Source organism: Emydura macquarii, unplaced genomic scaffold (assembly GCF_026122565.2).
Source record: "Emydura macquarii macquarii isolate MOO-44397 ecotype Brisbane River unplaced genomic scaffold, CSIRO-AGI_Emac_v2 contig_2897, whole genome shotgun sequence".
NCBI classification, from domain to species: Eukaryota; Metazoa; Chordata; order Testudines; family Chelidae; genus Emydura; species Emydura macquarii.
This window is the reverse complement of record NW_027133034.1, coordinates 4629411-4651753: the sequence shown is the minus strand read 5'-3', so window position 1 is coordinate 4651753 and position 22343 is coordinate 4629411. Positions and strand designations below refer to the sequence as shown.

At 38.3% G+C, this 22343-nt stretch overlaps 1 long non-coding RNA gene across 2 annotated transcripts in view; it reads right to left on the bottom strand.

Moving 5' to 3' along the window:
* Positions 1-22123, bottom strand: part of LOC137166920 (uncharacterized) — a 133346-nt gene extending 111223 nt beyond the window's left edge. For both annotated transcript variants that reach the window (XR_010923873.1, XR_010923872.1), the window contains exons 1-2: positions 21873-22123; positions 21011-21252 (exon numbers count right to left, since the gene is read on the bottom strand). This is a non-coding gene — a long non-coding RNA (uncharacterized lncRNA). The remainder of the gene's footprint in view (positions 1-21010; positions 21253-21872) is intronic.
* Between the last annotated feature and the right edge of the window lie 220 nt (positions 22124-22343).

The window sequence follows — 22343 nt, the reverse complement described above, 5'->3', positions numbered from 1 at the left end:
TGGAGGCACAGTGATTGCCTCCTGGTACCCAGCAGTACTGGGAATAAAGCAATTTCCTCCACTGTGTTGTGTGCCCAATAGCTAATCCTCTCCACTCCTGAAATGCACACTATTTGGTTATAAGTATTTGTGCTGGCTTACTTACCGCTGGGTTGTTAATAGGCAGTGATTCTTCAATGCTCCTTCAGTGAAGTTACAGTCTGCTTGCTGGCTGCTAATTAAAACAAGTTTGCACTCTAAGACTACAACTAAAAGGTAGCAAGGTCATATTATTTAATGCAGTAGTCTTTTATTTAATAATGTTTATACAGTTCTCATATGTGCACATTTTGCAAACAGGCATGGCTATTATTGATCACATCAATATAGCCAAAATGAGCCACAGAATAATCTCCTAACATTAGAAGCATCATTGTTAAACTTCTCCTTTCTCTAGGACTGTACAGCTAAAACACAACTCTTGTCTGGAGAATTCTAGTGGTGTTTACTTCTCTCTCTTTAAAAAAAAAAACCAACCAAACAAAAAAGGAACGGATAAGCTAAAAATGTTCAAAACATTACATTGATCATTTGACTCAATATACCAAGAATTTTCTTAAAGTTATAGTATAATATTAATTAGAATTGCAGCAGTTGTAAAACTGGCAAGGTTAAGATAGCAAACTGGCAGATGGCAGAAAGAAATCATATGTATTATATATATTTATTACACGTATTCTGTTTTAATCAGTTTCTTATACAAAAACCCATCACCATGGTATCTGAGTGCTTCTCAGTAGTGTATTGAGTGACATGATTATCAGTCACATGTAGTTTTCCCTTTCTTTCATACTCCCTCTTCCCACGGAGGAAAAATGGTGTGTTGCTTTACTTTTTTAAAAAATGTCTTCCTTTTTCATTGACAGCAAGTTTCAGAAATGTTCTTTAGCCATGACACTCCTTCTAATATCAATAGGAAAGATAGAAAAAGGAAATGAAAAAGTTCTTCAGCTGTGTTTTGTGCCTAATAGCTTTTCATCACCTTTTTTAAAAATTGAAAGTTTTTTTTTTTCTACAGCCTTCAGGATGATGTAGGATTCTACAGCTTTCAACAGGCTATAGCATAAAGCTTGCATCAGCAGAATGTAAATTCTGCCGCTATATTCCAGAAAAATGCTGTGCCTTGGAAAAGAATGCGGTATTTCTGAAAAAGCTAGATATTGGATCTATTTCTTCCTTTACCCAGGTTAAGCAAATTCTTAGCTAGAGTATATTGGCGCAATTTCACTGAATTCAAAGTTGTACCACTTTACACTAGAAGAAAATTTGGCCCAAAGTCTTCATTATGCCACATTAGTATAAAAACAATAAAATACCATGGAGGGCAGGGGAATGAAACCAAACTCATTTTGTTTTCAAAGTGTTGCTTTCTCTTTGACCCTCTACTGAAGCAACTTCACATTCTGCCAGAGTGCATGCAACTCATCTAAACACTGCTTTTACAAATCAAAGTGGATTCATACTACCAAACATAACAAGATGTAGCTTTTCCTTAGGTTATCAAGAGCAGATAGTTACTTTAATCAATATGAATCAACTTTTATTGAATATTTGGTATATTTAATACTGAGCATTTAACTCCAAGAGTGTACATGAATGTAGCAATTTTGTTCCTCTCTCACTCATTTTCAAATTCTTTCATCTGTATATTTTTTTCTTCTCTCTCTTCATTTGTTTCTTTTTTACAAAACAACAAAACCTCCTTAAACTGAAGTCCAGATACAGCATACATTGCCTGACCTTCAAGACAGACTGGACTTGATGACCCAGGAGTTCCCTGTAGTCTTGTCTACATTGCAATAAAACACCGACAGTTGACCCCTGTCAGCTGATGTGGGCTTGCAGGCTATAAAATTGCAGTACAGATGTTCAGGATTGGGCTGAAGCCCAGGCTCTGAAAGTCCCCGAGCCTGGGCTCCAGACTAAGCCCTGCAAGCCCAAATCAGCTGATCCAGGCCAGCTGTTTTATTGCTGTGTTGGCATACCCTTAATGCTCATCTACCTCTCAGGGCTTTTGGTGACAGTTGGAGTGGTCATAAGGAAGTATGTCCAATTGACTGACTTGTATGATGTTGGTTGGGGCTATATTTTCTGTCAGTCTTAATGGCTCTGATCCTGCAACCATTTATGAATGAGAGTAAATGTACATACATTGATCCCAGTCACAGAAGTACACACATGCACAGGTGTTTGCAGAATTGGTGCTTGTATTTTAAATTGATTTCTGGACTCTAAATTCATATGTAAGTGTCTAGCACTTCAGGATAAGTATTCTTTAAAAATTCATTTGAATTTTTAAAAAATCCTTCTTCTATAATGAACACGGCAAAATATTGCAGACTAATATAAATTATGATATATATGCAGTGTGTGTATAGTATATATAATGCATCAAGCATAGTTGTGTATTATACACAATGCTATCATGTATATTATGTATGTGTACAGCACTGATCATATTATATAAATTATAATCCATGGTGTAGAACAAACATATGCATAAAGTCATTATGATTATTTGTATTACAGTAATGGCTATTGTGGCCAGCTCAGATCAGTGTCCTGTTGCATTAAGTACTGTACAGTCACACTTGTATAATTCTTGTCTCAAAGAGCTTACAATGTCAAAAGACAAGACAGACACAGCGTAGGAGAGAAAAGAGAGTTTAAGCAAGTTGCTTAAAGAGAAAAGAGAGGTTAAGCAAGGTCACACAGCAGGTCACAGTTAGAGCTAGGAATGCAACCCAGGTCTCCTGATTCCCGTGCCCTATCCATTAGACCACACTGCCTCTCAAAAAGAAAAATCTAATTCACCAGCTGAAGGTTCCTTATGCTTATGTTGTTATAATAGCAAGGTTAGACTTATAATTAAATTTATTTGATTACTTCAAACTTATTAAAAAGTGCTTATACTGAAGATCTAGGCACTCGTATATATATTTACAATGTACAAACTAATCCAAAAACAACTTAACTCCTGCAGATGAGCACAATCTCATAAAGTATAAACCCATCAGCTGGACAAAATCTCCCCCATTCCAAACACCAAAAATGGCACACACACACAAACAAATAATACTTAAGCAGGTAGGGCCTGATTCAAAGCCCATTAGGGTCAGTGGGAGTGTTTCCACTAATCTTAATGGGCTCTGGAGCACGTTCCTGTGCTTGATCTGGTTTAAGCCAATGGGTGTACCAGTCACCTTTAATTCAGGCTAAAGGGAAGGGGCAGATAAGCCCCTTTATGTAATGATAGCTGACCTGAGTAAAGACTAATGGAGGGAGAATTAGAGGGGTTGCAAATGCAGGGGCCAAGGGATTGTTTTGAAAGTTGTATTTATGGGAGAGGCAGAAAGCCCAGAAAGCCAGCTGAAAGCCAGAGAAGCATTTGTTAATGCGGACTCAGGGGAGGCAGAGACAGAGCTTCTTGGACACAGAATGTGCTAAAGTGGAAGACAAACTGGGGATTTTTGAGCAAGCAAACTGCCTGATGTTTATTCTTACTATGTTCAGAGAAACAGGACTTTCTATATATTCTTTGAAAGGAAACAGGATTGCACCAAAAAAATACCTAACTTTTATGGTCAATTTCTCATCCTAACAGAAACTACCCAGCAAAGCCCCAAATAATGAGGCCAAAGGGGAAATAATAATATAATCATCTGTTTGGAAGAGATAATCTAGTCTGCCATGCATCATGATTTAATTATTTCTAACCGATCCTTAATAGATGGAGGTCAAGTCTATCCTTATTCAGATTCAGCTACATGAATTTATCAGCCTCTCTTTATATTAGAGCTGGGCAAATAATTTGTAGCAAATACTTTGATGAATTATGCCTTTTTCTGTTTTTGTCCAAGCACTTTAAGGTTTTCTTTAATGTTACTAGAAACTTTTATATATTGTATGAATTTCTGCACATAATTTTCTATTGATTGTGAACACTCCACTTTATACTAATATTCAAGCTGTGTTGGTTAGTTTTGCTTGGATACATTGAGTCAATTGATATCGTTTCTGTTCTATGATAGATTGGGTGTAAAACAGTCAGAATAATCATCTTTCTGAGTTCAATACTAATTATCATTAATATTTTCTAATATTTGCTTCCAGGTGCCCTCTAAAAGAAGAAAAATTAGGGTTCATGTTCACTTTTTCTTCTTTTATATCCTAAAGAAATACCAAAAATGTTTGTTTTGTATTTAAAACAAACAAACAAACAAACAAACAAACAAACACCCCAAAACCAGTTCAGGACATGCATAGGTTGGTTGATTCTGAGATGATAGGAGCACTAGTGAAATCCTAAAATCCACGAGAGGGAAAGTTGAGCAATTGAGGAGAGAAATGATATTTAGTGAAACTATCTAATTTTTTATTTATTTATTTATTTGGGGGGGGAGGGGTTAACATCAATTTAATTTCACTCCTTAATTAACTTTTTGGAGAAGGCATATCTTTGTTAAACATTCAGCACTCCTTAAAAGCATTCAATTTAAGTGTCAGAGCTAACAGTATACATCCTCCAAGACCTCCAAAAATATTGAGCATGAACTAAACTAAACTGCCTGTCAACTCTCCATTTAGTCAGTTGTTCTGCAACACAAAGGAATTCCTCAGACAGATTTAGCTATGACCAATGTTTATTGGAACCAACTTTCTTGCAAGTGTTCTCTAGACAAAAAAGAGAAAATGCTTAACCCACACAACACCCTAAATGACTGTACTGGTGTAGTTGATATAGTCAGTTCTTGTGGAGTCCTTTGAAGAAGCCTATTTGCATTTAAGCTTTTCTAGATAGAGTTTCATACCAACTACAATCATAACAACATACTTCAATAGTTGTTCAGCATATACTTCATTATTGCCTTTGAAATAACAATACTTTTGTTGAATAAAAAAAAGATTGCAAGTGATAGTCCATTAACATAAAATTATTCAAATACATTAAACATATTTATGACCAAGAAGCTAAATTAAAAGTATCTGGAATGAGTTTTCCTCTTGTTGTTTGATTATTAAAAAATGTGTTAGGAGTCATCATTTCTAAATTATAGACTGCTTTTCATAAAGGAACAAATATAGCTCTGTTTAATGTACAGAGTGTGAATTCTTTAGGACATATTGGAAGAACAATCCTTTGGGAAAGCATTTCCACCATAACCAGAATGATGAGGAATGGGAGAAGAAGAAAGACTATAGGTGTACACCTCAAGCAGAACTTCCAATATTAGAGACAGGGATTAGCAGAAGACTCTATAAATAAGTACTCCATCAAATTTACTAGGGACCCTGTCGTGTATATCTAAATATGTTTGGGAAGCACTACAGTGACAGATGCTATAGAAACTAAGAAAATAAAGACAAAAACCTCACCTATTCTGCTGCCAAGGGGCCCTCCATGGCTGTGGAAAGAGTGACTCTCAGTGCCTCATTGGCAGTTCTGTGTGCACAGTGCATTCAGGACCCATTTCTCATTGTAATATATAATGCACATTGATTGCTGGGACTTTTTGTGTATGTGTGTGCATGCACATGCACACACTGTGTAGAAGATAGTCATAAGAACTTCAGTAAATATACCTAGACATCACCATAATATGACACGTCTATTCTCAAATATTCTATTACACACTTACAAAGCTTTGTATTCCCTAATATATATTTGAAACATACTAAAGCTAACCCTCAAAACAGCAGTGTTTTTCCCCTATTATATTAATTATTTCAGTGAATATGTATTATTATTTATTACAATGTTTGTTCCACTTAGAGATAGTAACTACAGAGTGGGGTTGATAGAGATAGCTGATGGAAATAGCTGAAGAATTACAGTGTAGTGGTTCAAATATGATCCATAATAATGTATGCTATCCTCTTCATAGGCCACCTCAAGGAAGACTTTCTGGACAAATGCACCATGAAACCCGATGTGTCATTTGATGATTACCTGTTCTTTTCATTCCCTCTGAAGCACCTGGCATTGGCCACTGTCGAAAGACAGGATACTGGGCTAGATGGACCATAGGTCTGACCCAGTATGGCCATTCTTATGAAACCAATGATATATCTGAGATACATCAATGATATTTTTATCCTCTGGACAGAAGACCTAAACTCCCTCTCAGATTTCCACCACAACTTCAATCAGTGCCTCTCATCAACCAAACTCTAGAACACTCCCACACCAGCATCAACTTTCTGGACACCATGATCATCTTCAACAATGGGACCCATCAGACAACAATACACAAGAATCACACAGATCACCACACCTACTTTCACAGATGCAGTAACCACCTGAAACGCACCAGGAAATCTGTTACCTACAGCTAGGCAGTTGGATACCACAGAATATGCTCTGAGAAGAGAGTCTAAGATACACACCTTACAACACTTAAAACCTCCTTCACCAAACAAGGACACTCCACCAGAGAAGTAGATTGTATCATTGAAGGGGCCACACAAATGCCCCAAGATAACCTGCTTCAGTACAAGGAAAAAAAACCCTCTGATTGAACATGACTAGTTTTCACCTCCACCCCAACAATCACGCCGTATCTGACCTTCCATGGTCTCTCACAACATGTGTTAACTCCTAATCTGTTTGGCCTTGTATTTAGCTATGACATTCTGTGTACCTTCCCCAGATCATAGAATCATAGAATATTGGCATTGGAAGGGACCTTAGGAGGTCATCTAGTCCAACCCCTTCCTCAAAGCAGAGCTGAAGGAACTCTCGGTGTAAGCCCCAAAGTGTCTCTCTTTCATCAACAGAAGTTGGTCCAATAAAAGATATGACCTCACTCACCCACCTTCTCTCTCCTATATCTCAAATAATTCCGAGAAATGCTGTATGTCACAATAACACCCACATACAATTATACATGGTCAATATTATTTGACTGATCTACTACACTCAGAATTACTATCTGTAGTACCGATGCCATATCCACTGTGGGGATGCAGCAATGGAGAAAACAGATGCTGCAATGTCTGTAGATCAGAGTTTAACAAAATGTGTTAGCTGTACTGCTAGCACAGGACTGCAGTAGCAGAAAGTCTGCTGGCAGGACTATGGTGGCACTAGATGCTCAAAATTTCTATTCCAGTTGAGAGCTTGTAGTGGGACAAACAATATTCAAAGGGGGCAGCACTTACGGAGGAGGAGGAGTGCTTTGGGTGCTAATGGTTTGTGCTTATTCAGTGTACATCCGAGACAGCTTCAACCAGCAGAATTCATCTGGAGTTCATGGCAGAAATTAAACTTTCCTCAGGTAATTTTGCCTGGAGCATAGCAAGCCAGCATAGTGCAGGATACTAATCATTTGAAGCTCATTCCACCAACATCTTTGTCCCTTTGTCTTAAAGAGACAAGGTTTTCTGAATCTAAGGACCAGTGGGAAAATAGATGAACAATAAAGCGTGTGTGATTCAGCTAAGATATGATATTTCACTGAATATCAGGTTACTTGACAGAAGCATAATTATCAGATCTCTGCTTTGGAGGAGGGGAGGATTATAACTGAGGAAGAGCAGACAATGCATGTACTTCTTTATTCAAGTTTCATACGTGATTCACTTGAGTATTTACACACATTGCATCTAACAAGACTTCAATATTTTCAAACATGTGGCATTTGTTGCTGCTGATAGCAGACAAGTTCCTTAATGCGCTTCTATTGTTATATTGCCTAAATAGTTTATATTTGAAGGAACAGCATACACCTAGCTAAAAAAAAAAAAACCAACTTCAGCAGAGATTGCACTCAGGCTGTCACCAAATTAAAAAAAAAAACATTCTGGATTTGAAATATTGCAATCTGTTTGCACCTGAAGGTACCAAAAAGTGATTTACAGTAGGCAGGTTTACCCAGAAAAATTCATTTTGAATGTTTACTGGGTAATGTACCGGTGCTAGCACATCTTAGCGGGGAATAATCTAGCTAGCAACATCATATAAAACAGTGACCGAAAATCAGAATAGAGGCAAACCCTCCATTCTCTAAATATATCCCATGTGAAACAGTGTTAGGAGGCAAGCATCTGGCATGGAAGGATTTGCCATAATAGAATATGAAGAGACATTGGCAGAAGAGATACACTGTCTGCAATTATTCTTTTCATGCCTCTCCCTGCTACAAACACATCCACACTATGTTGTTGCTTTGCTCATTAATTATTCTTTATCACCTTTGCGTAGGATAGGAGAGACAGTGCTAGTACAGAGCCAAAAGTCTGCCCTGTTTTGTGCTAATACCCAAGGGGGTTCAAGGAGCCTCTTCCCAGTATTCGTACAGCGGTGGAGCCAATGGGGGGGGGGGGGGGGCAGGGATGGCAAGCAAACTCCCCCCACCAGCTTTTAGGTGTATGTGTAGCATCTTTTCAAGACAAGAGATACAAAAGAAGATTTTGTGACCAATGACCCATCACTTCTCTTCACATACCATCCCTGGCTCTGTCACTGTTTAAAACCTGGCTTTGCTATTAGATTTGCATGCAGGAAAAGAACAAGATACAGCCCTGGCATTCCGCAGAGTGCTAGATTAGGGGCTGGGCTAATGCAGCCAGTGAAATTCCGTGGTTTTAAAGTGGCACAGTGAAGTTATAATCCTGACTGACCCAGGCACATCAAAACTTGAGCCAAACCCCATTAACGTTAATGGGCAGCTTCAGGCCCATACTGCCATCCTGTAGCATGGACTGGCAGAAAAACTGAATGCAAAATGGTCCTGTACAGAGCAGCTATAAAGAGTGCTTCTATGAATGTTGTACCCAGATCTCCTGAGCCATCCTGCCCTGTGCAAGCAGAAGGACTTGTGGAAAATAAAACTGTAGGCAAATGTCTCATTTTTAAATTCATTTTTTTAATTAAGAGAAAAATAACGTTGCTGTGCCAAGTTAATTTTTATTGACCTGAGCAGACCTAATATGAAATCCACAGGCAGAGTCTTATTGCTTACATATACATGACTGGCTAGTGTCTTGTTAGTATCCAGAAACTCTGTCATAGGGAACATAGCACATGCAAGACTAGACCAATAATTAATCTAATCCAGTATCCTCTTCCTACCACTGACAGTGGCTAATACTGGACATTTCAGAGGAATCATAAAACTCCATTATTTATCTAAGTTGCAGTGCTATGCTTTGGGAAGGGCAGGGGGAGGTGGGAATTCTGTCCCCAGCTGGCAATCAGCTTATGCCCTGAAGCAGGAGGATTGGTAGGACAGGAGATAAAAGCAATGGGGAAAAAATAACATAAGTTATTGGAAATATTGCTTTGGACTTTCTCTCTAATGCATCTCCCTGCAATCTAATTCTCAATAGTACAAATGACCTGTGAGAACACTATGTACAGCAGTGGCATATGCGCCTGTGCATACTTGGTGCTGAGGGTGTTAGCTTAAAAAAAGGATTTACTAGCTAGCCAGAAAGAGACCATTGTTTAGGGGTGAGTATAGAGGAGGGGTGGGAAACTTATTTGCTTCACAGGAAATAAGGGTGCCTTCATCCTTATCTCCTCTACATTTTCACTGCCTGATCTACTAGCGGTCCTGAACAGTTCCAGAGGGGTAGCCATGTTAGTCTGTATACAGCAAAAACAACAAGCATCTGCATCTGACGAAGTGAGCTGAGTCTCACGAAAGCTTATGCGTACAAAAATTAAATTTGTTAGTCCTTAAAGTGCCACAGAACTCTCGTTGTTTTAGCTGGCCTGAGCTTCAGACACCTTCTCACCTTCTAATATTAAAGCCATCTCTGGAACCAAGCAGGGGATTATTTTTGCTGGGAGTATGCAAGTTTGGGACTGTAAAGGTCCGGTATTTCTTTTGATCTACTAGGAGTTCTTTAGTGTGGCTAGTGCAGAAGGCAAGGGAGGTAGTGTGGGCTCTTTTAGTACTGTCCAATCATATCACAGGCATTTGCAGACTGGTAACCATTATACTTTGCCTTCGGCAAATAATTTTGCTGGATGGTACCTCAGCGGTACGAGGCACTGCAGTAAACAGAGTACCAGCAACTGCATGCCCATTACCGTTAGTTTTGTTTATACTTCAGAACCAGCAGACTGACAGAAATAGGTTTAGCCATTAGCTGACTCTTTTGTAATGCTACCTCCTTTATTATGTTTGAGAGATTTTTTTTTTCCAGGCTGGAGCAGGTCGCTTATAGCGTTGGCCTGGGGAAAGGAGACTTCACTGAGATATGGGCAACAAAGATGAGTGACAAATTGCAATGACACTTTTGTGTTGATAGTATCTTTTGAATGAGATAGTGAAGAGGGTGAGGGGAGTCGTTGCCTCCTGTACTTGGTATCCAGAGAACATTTGTGCTGGAGGCAGAGCCTGTATTCTTACAAGGAAAAGCAAGGTGAACAACATGCATCCTGGGAAATTACCCACTACATCTGTTTTCTGTACCCAGCCTCTTGAGCCCATAATCCTTTATAAAAACAAACTGCTATTAGAAACAGAGAATAATAGAACAATGATACAAATATAACAATAGGAGAGCAGGGTGTATGACATCAGCGATTGTGACTGAAGGCTGTGGTCTGCCCAGAAGCAGGACACATATAGGAAGCTTTGCTGGACCGACAGAGGAAGATGAGAGATTTATTCTCAACATTAAACACACTGTCCACTGCCAGCTGCCCAGTCAACCCTTTAAAGGAATGTAAATAAAAACATAGAAATACTAAGTACATAGGTCAAGAATGCAGTGCGCAATTTTAGTGTCTCTGCAACTATTGGATGATATGCTGTGGTACTGTGGATATCAGGCTCCACTCATTCAGAGCCAGCAGCAGGATCAAGGCCAGCATGACCTGGGACATGTGATTATAGTAAAGACAATATATAAAGGTAATATATAATTTTAAGTGAAAATTATTTTTATTTTTCCTGATACTACAAGAACTGATCAAAAGGTGTATTAGAAGATTCCTTGCACTGCTCCTTGCTGTCCAAAAGCTGTACTGTTTCCCAGTTAGCTTCATGGTGCAATTGAAGAGGTTGATTTTGAAAGCCTTTTGTAGGTCGAGTCATGAATATTTTATAAAGACTGCCTCTCCCTCCATATGGTTTGCCCCATCAGAGAAGATCAGTTGGGATACCTGAGTTGACCGTTCCATGGTTTGTATATATGGGGGCTTGGTAAGCCACATCCTCAGATGGTGTAAATCAGCATAGTTTTATTGAAGTCAATAGAGCTATGCAGATTTGCACCAGAGAATCTGGCCCTGTGTTCTCACTGGAGGGTCTTCCACTCTAAAATCCACTACTCCCTTGGACAAAACCTAAATCTGAGGGCTAAATTATTTGAAAAATTAAACGGTAAACTTCTGAGAATCACATTCTCTATCAAATGCTGTTCTGCCTGTCAATTAACTAAACAGGATTTCATCTCTAATGTACACTCACCCTTTGTTTTTATTCTGATTGACTGAGCCTCCGGTCATTGTAATCCAGACAGAGCTATTGATGAAATTCCAATCCATGCCCATGCTTGTCTTTATTTGTGTAACATTCTGCATGCTTTCCCAGTGCTTGATTTGTGGATGGGAGGGAGGGAGTATATATGCAGATATACCACTCCCTTTTTCTCACTGATACTGGTTGGGGGGAAAAAAAAGAATAAAACATCTGGGGGGCATTAGGGAGGGAGGGAGAGCTGGGGAAGGAAGGCAGAGAACAAGGCAGATGGGAGAAGGAACATATGTTACCTACACTTTTCTCTCCCCAGTTACAGTACTGATTTCCCCTTTGGTTTCTATACTTCTGAGATTAAGTAGGAAATTGGAATGGACTCTCTTCCCCACTGCTACTCTCCTATGCTCCCTTGTGGCTGGAAGAAAAAAAGATCCTTCCCAAAGCTCATTTTCCTTCTTTTTAATTAGGTCATTAAAAAAAGATCACTGACAAGTGTGTGGTTTTGGTGGTTTGCTTTGTTTCCTTTATTCATCATTAGCGTTGAATATTTTGAAAGCTATTGAGTTGTAAAATATAAACAACATCAACTCATTTGAGTCTTCTCCACCTAACTCTATTCTTCATATCCTATTGATTCATATGTGTAATAAAACATGCTAAAGGTGGATAAATCTAATTTAGATTTGAGTAAGAACATTTTAACCTCAATTATATATTGTACAATGTCTCTTGCCATTTTTAAATCACTTCCCATTAGAGCTGGTTGATAATTTGTCAACAAAACCTTTTTTTTCTGCCAGACAATGCTGATTCATCAAAATTTGCATGGAAATATATCTGAAATTTTCATCGGGAAGGTTTATCAGGTCCAGGATGGAATTTCTGGTCAGAAAGAGAGTGCAAAAGCTACTGTATCACAGCCAATAGTGGCCAAGGCACTCAGCTGGGATGTGGGAAACCCAGATTCAAGATTCAGGCACATCCCACGTGAGTGACTAAAGCACCAGGCTACATAGTCAGTTTTTCTCACCAGCCCAACTAATATTTAAATTATTTATACAGAATGAAACAGCTCCAACAGGAGAGACTGAGATTGACTCTATAGCCCAGCTTCAAGCCCCTGCTCTGAATTAGGCAGAGCAGGGACATGAATTTACTTCCGCCACATCCTGGGAGTGGTTTACTGCCCTAACTATGTGGCTTATTAGCTGTTATGGGTTGACTTGGTCTCTCTCTTGTTCTTGTGTTTTTCGTTCTGATACAGAACCAAAATAAATGTCAAAATCTCAGTTTTTCACAAAACAGAATACTTGTTTTCTGGCAAGCCCAATTTCCCACAGACAGGCATCTTTTTCTTTCTTTCTCTGCTTCAAAATGGGTTGCAATTTATTGGTATCTCTGTCCATGTCTGGGATAACAACTATCGTCTTCTCTAAGATCTCATATTAGGAAAGAAATTACTCCCTTCCATGTTTTCTTTCTTTTTTTTTTTTTTTTTAAAATTACACCTAGTAATCTTGCCACAAGTATTTTCTCCAGGCTCTAAAATACATTTGCTACATATCTACCCTATCACCTTATTGAAACTGATCCTGGAAACCATTTTTCTTGAAGGTTTTCTGCAAGATGAATGTTATGATGATACTTATTATCATCATCATCATCATCAGAACCGACGTGCTTTAGAATCATCTTTATCAAACAGAGGGAGTGCTAAATGAAGGGTTTTAAACAAAGTGGTTTTTACCTGAGATTCTAATAAGAGACCATTTCAAAATGAATTAGACATAAAGGAGTCCCATGTGATTTAAGAAAAAATGTAGTCGAATACAGTAGAAGCCAAATGGAGGTAGTTTGCGTTATTCAATATACATCTTCTCACATTAATCAATGTTGTTAAAACAGACTTGAAAAATGAATATTTATAGATATTCTTTCGTAACAATAAAAGTTAGTGTGAAATTCACCCTTTTACCGAGTGTCAGCACAAGACCAAGGTATCATTTAAATCCCATCTTCAGCCCTAAATTTAGGGCTGAAGAGGTACATAGGCTTGTGCTAGTCCTTTGCACAGAGGCCCAGATCCACAAAGGGACTTAGGTGTTGCAACATTCTTTAGGTACCTAGAAAAATCACTGGAACAAGCATGGGATCCAAAAAGAATAGATTAAGTACCTAAAATATTTAGGGAGAGATAGGTACCCAAAAAGGTGATCCACAAAAGTCAGCCACTTATGCTAGCCAATAGGAGATGCTGATGACAGGGGTGTATCCTAAACCCCACCCCTTCTTGTGGGAGCTAGGCACTAAGTATGGGCTGCAGAGAGGTGCCTATCTCTGCTTGTGATCCAGGAATGGGAACCCCTCTCTTGCCATCAGATGGCTTAGGTTGTTTTTGAATGACTTAAGCGCCTGCCTTACTCCACACAAAATGGTCAGAGGAGGAGGAGGTCGTTAACTTGTATCTCAGTGCTTACAGCATTCATTTGGGATGTGGGAAACTCAGGTTCAATTCCCCCCTCTGCCTAAGAAGGGGGAAGAATTTAACAGGTGACTTCCACTCATCTCACATAAGTGCTCTAATCTCTGGGTTACAAAATATTCTGATGTAGGTCGCTCTCATTTTGAAGCTCTTCTACTTTGAATAAATACTTTAAGAGTCACCTGGGGTGGAAGCCAGAGAGAATCTGGAACTGAGCTTACCAACATGGGATGTGGGAGACCTAGGGTCAAGGCCCCCAGATCCTATGACTAATTATTATATAAAAGTGGAACAGCTTCAACAGGTGAGATTAAGGAAGACCTCTATCAGAATATGCCATAGGTCAGTGGTTAGAGAACCATCCTGAAGACTTGTAAGACATCTGTGTTCAAATCCTCACTCCCCATCAGGCTGAGGAGCAATCAAACCTGGGTCTCCGTCATCTGGGGTTTAGTGCCTAGATATGTTTCTGGATCCAGACCTGAGTGAATTTCACTCAGAAATTGTGTGTTGTCTTCTAGATATTCTGACAACATTATAAAGTGAAATATATAAAAATCTGTTGCCCCCACCTTTTTGGGATCTATTTATTTACCAAATGCAAGTAATTTATCTGGGTAATTCCCATCAGTGTGAATAAGAGTTATGCATATAACTGTCCTAAACAATAATAAAAACATAACCTCCCTTTCTGTGCTTCCAATTTCCCTAACTACTATGTTAAAATAATCAGATGTTACTTCGGAGAACAAAAAGGTCCAGGATTTGGCCCCTTAACACATTTCTTCCATCTGTAATCTCTATGATTCTATGATATCAATTCAAGAAGATTTTGACAGTGTGACTCAGGTAATAGCAAGTGGGAAAGTAATCTAAGGGGGGAAAAAATCAATTTTAACTTGAAACATATTTGTCCTTGAAGACAAGCTGATCTGATAAATTACATGAATGTATTCAGATGTACGTGCTCTTAAAAAGAGTTTCACATTTAGAAGATATTTTATAGATATTCTGCAATGCAGAGATTGCTATTTGTAAATACTCTCATATATTGCACCCACTTTACACTGGTAAAATGGGCAAAGTGGCTATACAATGCCGATTTTGTAGCACTTTCCACAGGCATAAAGGACAATGGAGAATAAGGCGCATTGTCCACTTGTGGTAATAAACATGAGAATTCACAACTTCCCAAGATGTCTTTTTTCTTCTTAAAAAATACATGAGAGAAAGCATAATTTCCTGTGGATTGGTTTAACTACTTCTCATTTCCCCCTCCCTTCTCCCTCCCTCCCCCGCTTCTGTACTTATTCATGTGTGTTACAGAACAGTCAACATATGTGAACATTTGATAAAGGATATGATTAAGTGAAAGAATGTAGACTTTTGTAACATAGCCACATAGCTACTTGGAACTTCCCTGACTGAAACAACCAATTGATTCCAAGTGTAATTGGGCACCAAACAATTATTAGGTGGCATGATTTTTATTTATTACCTGGAATGGATTCATGGCAGTGACCTAGAGGTAAAAGGATAGATATCCCATTACCAATTTCCAGACTCTTCCAGTTCCCCACCTGAGACATTACTGTTTCTCTTTTATTGCATAACTAACTCAAGTCGGTTTTTGAATAAACTGTTCTCCATGCAAGTAAGGGAACCTAGGATTTTAATACAGGTTTGAAACAAAAACATGTTGAGGTGAGCTGCCATTGAATTCATATGGTATATTACTTTAAATAGAAGGAGCTATTGCTTTAAATGAAAGAGGCAGCTCTACATAGCTACCCTTTCACCACTAATCAAGTTGCTGACATTAATACAGTCAGTGGAAACTACTTATATTTCAAAGGTGAGAAAGTGAGAATGAGATACAGTAGTTATTCACTACTGCCCTCATTTCATTTACCTCAACATTGAAAACATCAATAATTGCCCCTTATGTAACCACTGATTAACAGGTCTGCTTGACAGGGCTTAAGGCCTTGCTCCAAAGAATTGTTTACACATAAGTGAACAGATGTCCCTAAAAAGTTCTCTAGACTTATATGAAGGATGATGTTCTAGCCCACACACAGAAATAGGGGTGTGAACACTTGATTGATCTAGTGAGCAAAGAGATGCTTCTTTCTTCATACAGTATGTTAGGAATTATTAACTTTAGTTACACTTCTCTTCCTGACACAATTTTATAAATGTATCAGTTAGCATATAGCCATTGCTGTTTGCTTCTCTTCATAATTGTTACTTGATAATTGTCAGCATTTATCACACTACATTGCCAGCACATTGCATTCCTGATCTGGAATAATGACCCTCTAATGTGATCAGGGGACATTTAAAGTTCCTCTCTTCATATAGTTTGCAGTCTCTTATGAACAGAACAATCAAAATTCATTGCCTAAAGGACCTTCTACTGTTGGACATTCAGAATCATTTGTAGTCATCACTGGTTTGGGCTAGACTTAAGTGCTACAGTATCCTAAGAAGCTAGACCTGACCCTGATCTGTGTATCACCTTGTCCTTTGGAAGTTGGAACATTAAAAGGACAAAACCCCACTGCTGAGAGCTACATTTGCACAAAGTACCATTTTGCTGCTATGAAATGAGGCTCTACTGTAACTGCAATATACTCACAATTTAATAACTGCTGTTACCTAGCACAGTATTTCATTTTCCCCAATTAACCCTCCCAGAAAACGGTGAATATTCAGCATAATTATTTTCAAGTTAGCAAAACATTGCCTCCATAGCTAACGCTAATGGCATTCAATGGCTAACTTTTTAGGAAGACAAGTCATAAAGCCAGTTCCCCGGGACATACTGTACAGTACATCTTGAAACTAACAACCTGATGAATCCCATAAAAACACGGTGACTGTACATTTGAGTTAACTTGCCAAAAGCAAAGAATATGCAAAAGACTTAGTACAGTTATTGCACATTCCATGCAGTTAACTCCATTTCTTCAGCATGCAAATAGTTAATTTTGGATCCACTGCATCATAGGAAGAAAGCTGGCGAACATCTTCAAGACTTTATGGGTACAGAGAACCTTCTTGGGGCTCGGCTGATGTCACATGTGGCTCTCACAGAGGCCCTTCTAACTTACACAAGACTATGAGAGCTATAATTGCATTAAGCCTGATTTCCATTGAAGGGTTCCTTCTTGTTGCACTGTCTGCGGTTACCTAGGAATGAGCATGGGGTGAGAGAAAAATATTACAGTGCAAGGGGCTTCAGGTGTGTATCTTTTACAGCTGTTGCTGCTTCCGAGGTTTCTTACTGAAACAAAAAATCCTGTTTTTCTTCTGATTGTCAGGTTTCATGACTGGCCTTGAAAACTAGAGGTTGATGGATTGTCTGGATTATTTGTTGTCAGAATATTTATGAGGAGGTTCTCTGAGTTAGGTCTTTAAGAACACAAGGACAGTGAACAGTCTTTGAAGTAGATTTAGAATAAATGAAGAGATGCAACTCAAAATGTTCCCAGTCAGTTAAGGCCATAATACACAGTCTGCTCTCGTTTATGCTGTGTATTAATATACTATTCTATGAAATGTTCCCTTTTGTAGCAGCATATCCCAGGGGCATATAGAAAGTTTAATAAAATAGTTTATCGTCTTTTCTAAGAACCTGGGAAAAAATCCTCAATTTATTTTGTTCCACAAATACAAAAATTCCCCTATTTTCTTCCATTCTGGCTTGAAGGGACAATTCCTTGAGGGGAAAAAATGGAACTTCACATCTTCACCGTGCCATAAAACAATGGGTTCCAAAGTTTTTTATGATGTGGACCACAGTCCAGCAGGGATATCTGTTTATGATCATCTTTCTCCCAACGTGCAATTATGCAGATCACTTCTCCACTTGTTCATAAATCATATTGCATCCATGTGACAGTTATAGCAGTTGCTTATATATTGTAATTGTAAGAAACCATTAATGTATTTTAACTGTCTTCAAAGCAGTGATTTGCCCTCTTGACTCCTGCCAACATGGAGAAGCCACAACATGAGACCAGCCATCTCTTTGTAAACCACCAGCAAGTGCTTCAAGAGCACGATTTGGAAACTACCATCCTAAAGATGATCAGACTTGAGCTCTGTCAGATCAGTGCCAGGAGTCAATTCCAGCCCAGAAAGGCCACCCCACTAAACACTCTCTGCCCTGAGTGCTGAGATTTTCCAAGACATCTAAAGAATTTAGAAGTACATCTTCCATTAATTTTAACATAAAACAAAAGTTTAAATCCACTAGATAGCTTTAAAAATTACAGCATAGGAGCTGAAAGCTGACCCTGGTAGCTTGATTTCAAGTACAATGATATATGCCAGAAGTAATCTGGATGCCAGTGCAATTCCTGGAGAACAACATAACATGTTCTCCATGGTTAATAACTCCTAATGAGTGGGTAGCTGACTGGTTACAAGGGTAACTCCAGGTACAGCTCATTGCAATCTGCATTGCAAATGATGAAGTCATTAAGGTCAGAAGGAACCATTATAATCATCTAGTTGATATGCTGCAGCACATAGGCCATGGAATTTCACTATATGATTCCTGAATCAAGCCCCATAACTTCTGGTTGAGCTACAGCAAATCATGCAGGAAGATATCAAATCCTGTTTTAAAGACTTTAAGTGAAGAAGAATCTATCACATCCTTAGGTAAATTGTTCCAGTGGATAGTTACCCTCATTGGTAGTCTGAATTTATGTACCTTTAGTTCAGCTTCCAGCCATTAGATATTGTAAGTGCTTATAGACAGTGATTGAGTCATCTCTTAACCTTCCTCTTGATTAAACTAGATTGAGGTATTTTTAGTCTCATTGTAAGGCAGGTTTTCCAGACATTGAATCATTCTTGTAGGTCTGCCCTGAACCCTTTACAGTTTGTTATCATCCTTTTAAGAAGCAAGGACACCAGAACTGGGCACAATATTCCAGTAACCAACTCACTAATGCTATACACAGTAGTAAGAACACCACCTTACTTCTGCTCAATATTCCAATGCTTATACATCCAGGAATCACATCTGTTCTCTAAGCCACCCACATGCATTACTGTGGTAAGGTCCAGACATAAAACAAAAACAATCACAAAAGCCTCGCAAAAGATTCTCTTGGCCACTGATGCCTCCTGGGATTCAAGGAGCAGTCAGTGTTGTAAGAGATTATGAACTTTGAGGGTGAGCATACATTCCCTCAATAGACTTGATATATGTGAAGCTTGTATCCTCATGAAAGCACATATCTTGTCCTTCTGTTAAATGCTTCCTGAATTGGCCAGTCATTACTCCTTATAAACACTAGAAGAATGAGCATCATATACCAAATTGGTTATCCATAACTCTTTAACTTTGTCATTATTTTTCGCTAATCTGAGTGTAATATGGAAAGATGATTTGCCTACCATGGCCAGAGTGTAACTAATGCAACAAGCAGTAGTGATATCCAAAAGGAATGAAACAGTTCAAGTACTAGTTTAGAACGTTTTCTACTGAATTTGGAAGTGTAGCTCTTTCCCCAGGACTTAGAGCTTGGCCCTTTTCTATGGGGATACACCCCGGCTCCCATGCAGCATTATTTACATGGGATTTGAGGTAGGCACATGGAACCACACACACAGAACAACTTGCAGGGTCAGGGTCTTAATTTGTAAGTTGCTTTGTTTTTAAAGGGGCAAGGGTGTCCATCACACTGATAGAATAAAACTACAGGCCAACATTTTCAAAATTAAATCTTAATGGGAGCTGTTGGGCTGTTATTTTGAAAGTTTGGCCACTTAGTTGTCTATGTATTTGGGAGCTTATAATTAGGCTTTTTTTTTGTTTTGTTTTAAATCCTGGTCATAGCATTCAGAGTACCAGTTAACTTTAGCCCCATCTATATCAAGTATGGAAAATATAGCGTAGCATCTTTTTAGAAAACCATGCTTAACCATGTTGTGTGCCACCTGTAGGCTGATTTCCACTAGTGAACAGAAATAGAGTATATAACAAGGTTTGTAAAATGTCTAAACAAGCAAAAAAAACCTGAGTTTGCATTGTTCTATCAAAAGATAGGTTTAAGCACAATTCTCTAGGAAGGTACTAATCATGATTTCTAAAAATCAGTGTAGACAGGTCACTGGAGTCAAAAAAAGTCATTCAGTGTGTAGTGCTGGCTCTAATATACAGTATACAACATTCATTCAAATCACTGAACATTGTTTATGTAAGTAAAGACCGTGTTCTTTCTCTTCAAATTTCCCAGGAGCATCATCTCCTCTATTGTGGGATTTGTCTTCTCATTTGGGAAATGAAATTTAAAAAAAAAAATAGTTTTGCTTATTCAGCAGCAGATTTGGAAATTTTAAAATATTTTACACACAGAAAAGAAAACACTGCAAAATATCAATTTCAATATTGAAAAATCCTGTTTCTCAGTCTGAACACTCGCTCATGAGATGTTTGGTATAAAGGATGAGGGATCTTTTCACTAGTGTGTTGTCTTGAACAACAGGTACAGCATAGAATTCAAGAATGTGCATAAGAAGTTGAACTATACAGGAAGATATGAAAAAAACCTTCAGATTATTTTATTCACAAAATCCTACCTCTTCCAAAACTGATGTTTTCCCACCATCAAATATACCCTTAATGGATAAAAAGACCAACAAAAACACTCAGTTCAGGAAATATTCTATAATTCATGATAAAAACATGGCAATATATTTTCCCACAATGTAGGTGGACAAAATATTCCAGCTATTGAAGTGGAAACAAAGTTACTAAATCATGTATCAGTGTTTTCAGGGAGGACACTAGTTAGGAATCACAAATGGATTTATAGCCACATTTTCAACCCAATAGCTAAATTTGTGGCCACACCAATTAAAAAAATACATAAGCTATATCTCTGTGTGCTCCCATATATGTGTATATAAATACCAGTTTGCATGAGGGAACAGATGTGTGCACAGATTTTGCTTACACATATTCAGATGTCTAGCTGAAACTATTACCCTTATTCTTGCAGTTGTTACAACAATTTGTAATAGTACTTACCGATGGTGAGGATTTTGCTGTTCTTCTCTTGCTCCTTTTTGCTTTCTTGATCCGTCCTCTTAACCACTTCCTCATGCACTTCATATGCTTGAAAGATCCATGTGAGAAAGGAACAATGTTGACTCCCCATTATTCCACTTTTCTGAAGTTGCCATCTTTGCATAAATAACCCTCATCCAGGAGATAATTACACATACTTGAGGAGATTTAATGTCAGTTCATATTTTAGAAAATTTAAATTCCTAAAAAATAAAGAATAATTTTTATTAATGATTTAATGTTATGACATTAAAACAGGTGTTAACAATAGAGTTAGTACAAAGATATTCACACCCATATTTTCTGGGTTTTTGGGCAAAAATTTGGAAGTTTCAGTTAATATGATGTTACAATCATACAATGGATTGCTTGAACCAAGAAGGCTGAACTCATATATGTATGTGCAGAGTTCCCCGACATGGCCCTGAGTGCTTACAAAAAAATAAAAGGAGAAAAAGATTTTGAGAATCAAAAGCATGCAGATGGTTCTTGCAAATAAACTGTTGGGCATCTGTTTGTACAGATGTGGAATGTTAATCATAAATGAAAGATAATTCAGCTGGCCTTAGAAATATAGCAATATTTCACTTTTCTATTAAGATATATTATTATTGTGTACAATGGTGTTCTGAAATTTCATAGTGTTTGGAGTAGGGCAGTCAGCTGCCTGCTGAAGAGATTTTATTTTCCTCTTGATCTCTGCACTCATTAGGAGATAATTATCTTGGGCTAGATCAATCCCTTCACTTCCCAGGAAAAAAAGAGGTCTGAGATCTAGTAGCCCCCTAATGAGGGATTCAGAAAAGGCTGAGCCATGGCTGACCATCATCTTCCTTTTTCCTTGGAACACTGAAGAAGCACTGCAGCCTCTTTCCTCTTCATTAGTTTAGGAGTATGTTCAAACGAGGAAGGGATGAAGCTAAGATCCAACAACTTTTCAAAGTATCACTTGTAGGTGATTCTATAAATATCTGATCTAGAGTTAATTCTGCCTGATTCTTCAAACTCTCCCTTTCAAATCACTCCTCTCGTCTGAGTAAGTGATCATCTAGAAACACAAGGAGATCAATCTAATTTCTGATCCTCCTAGTCCTCTCCTTTTAAGGATCTAGGCCTCAGTCTGCAAAAGGACTTAAGTAGCTAACTCTCAATTTAATGCCCAAATCCAAAATGTAAGTGCTATCAAGATCCTCAAAACCCCTGCTCAGCTGCTACCACCTAACTCTGGAGGGTTCACTCCAAGAGTTCCTCGGGTGCCTTAGTTTCTGCCTGTAGGCATGTGCACAATAACCTC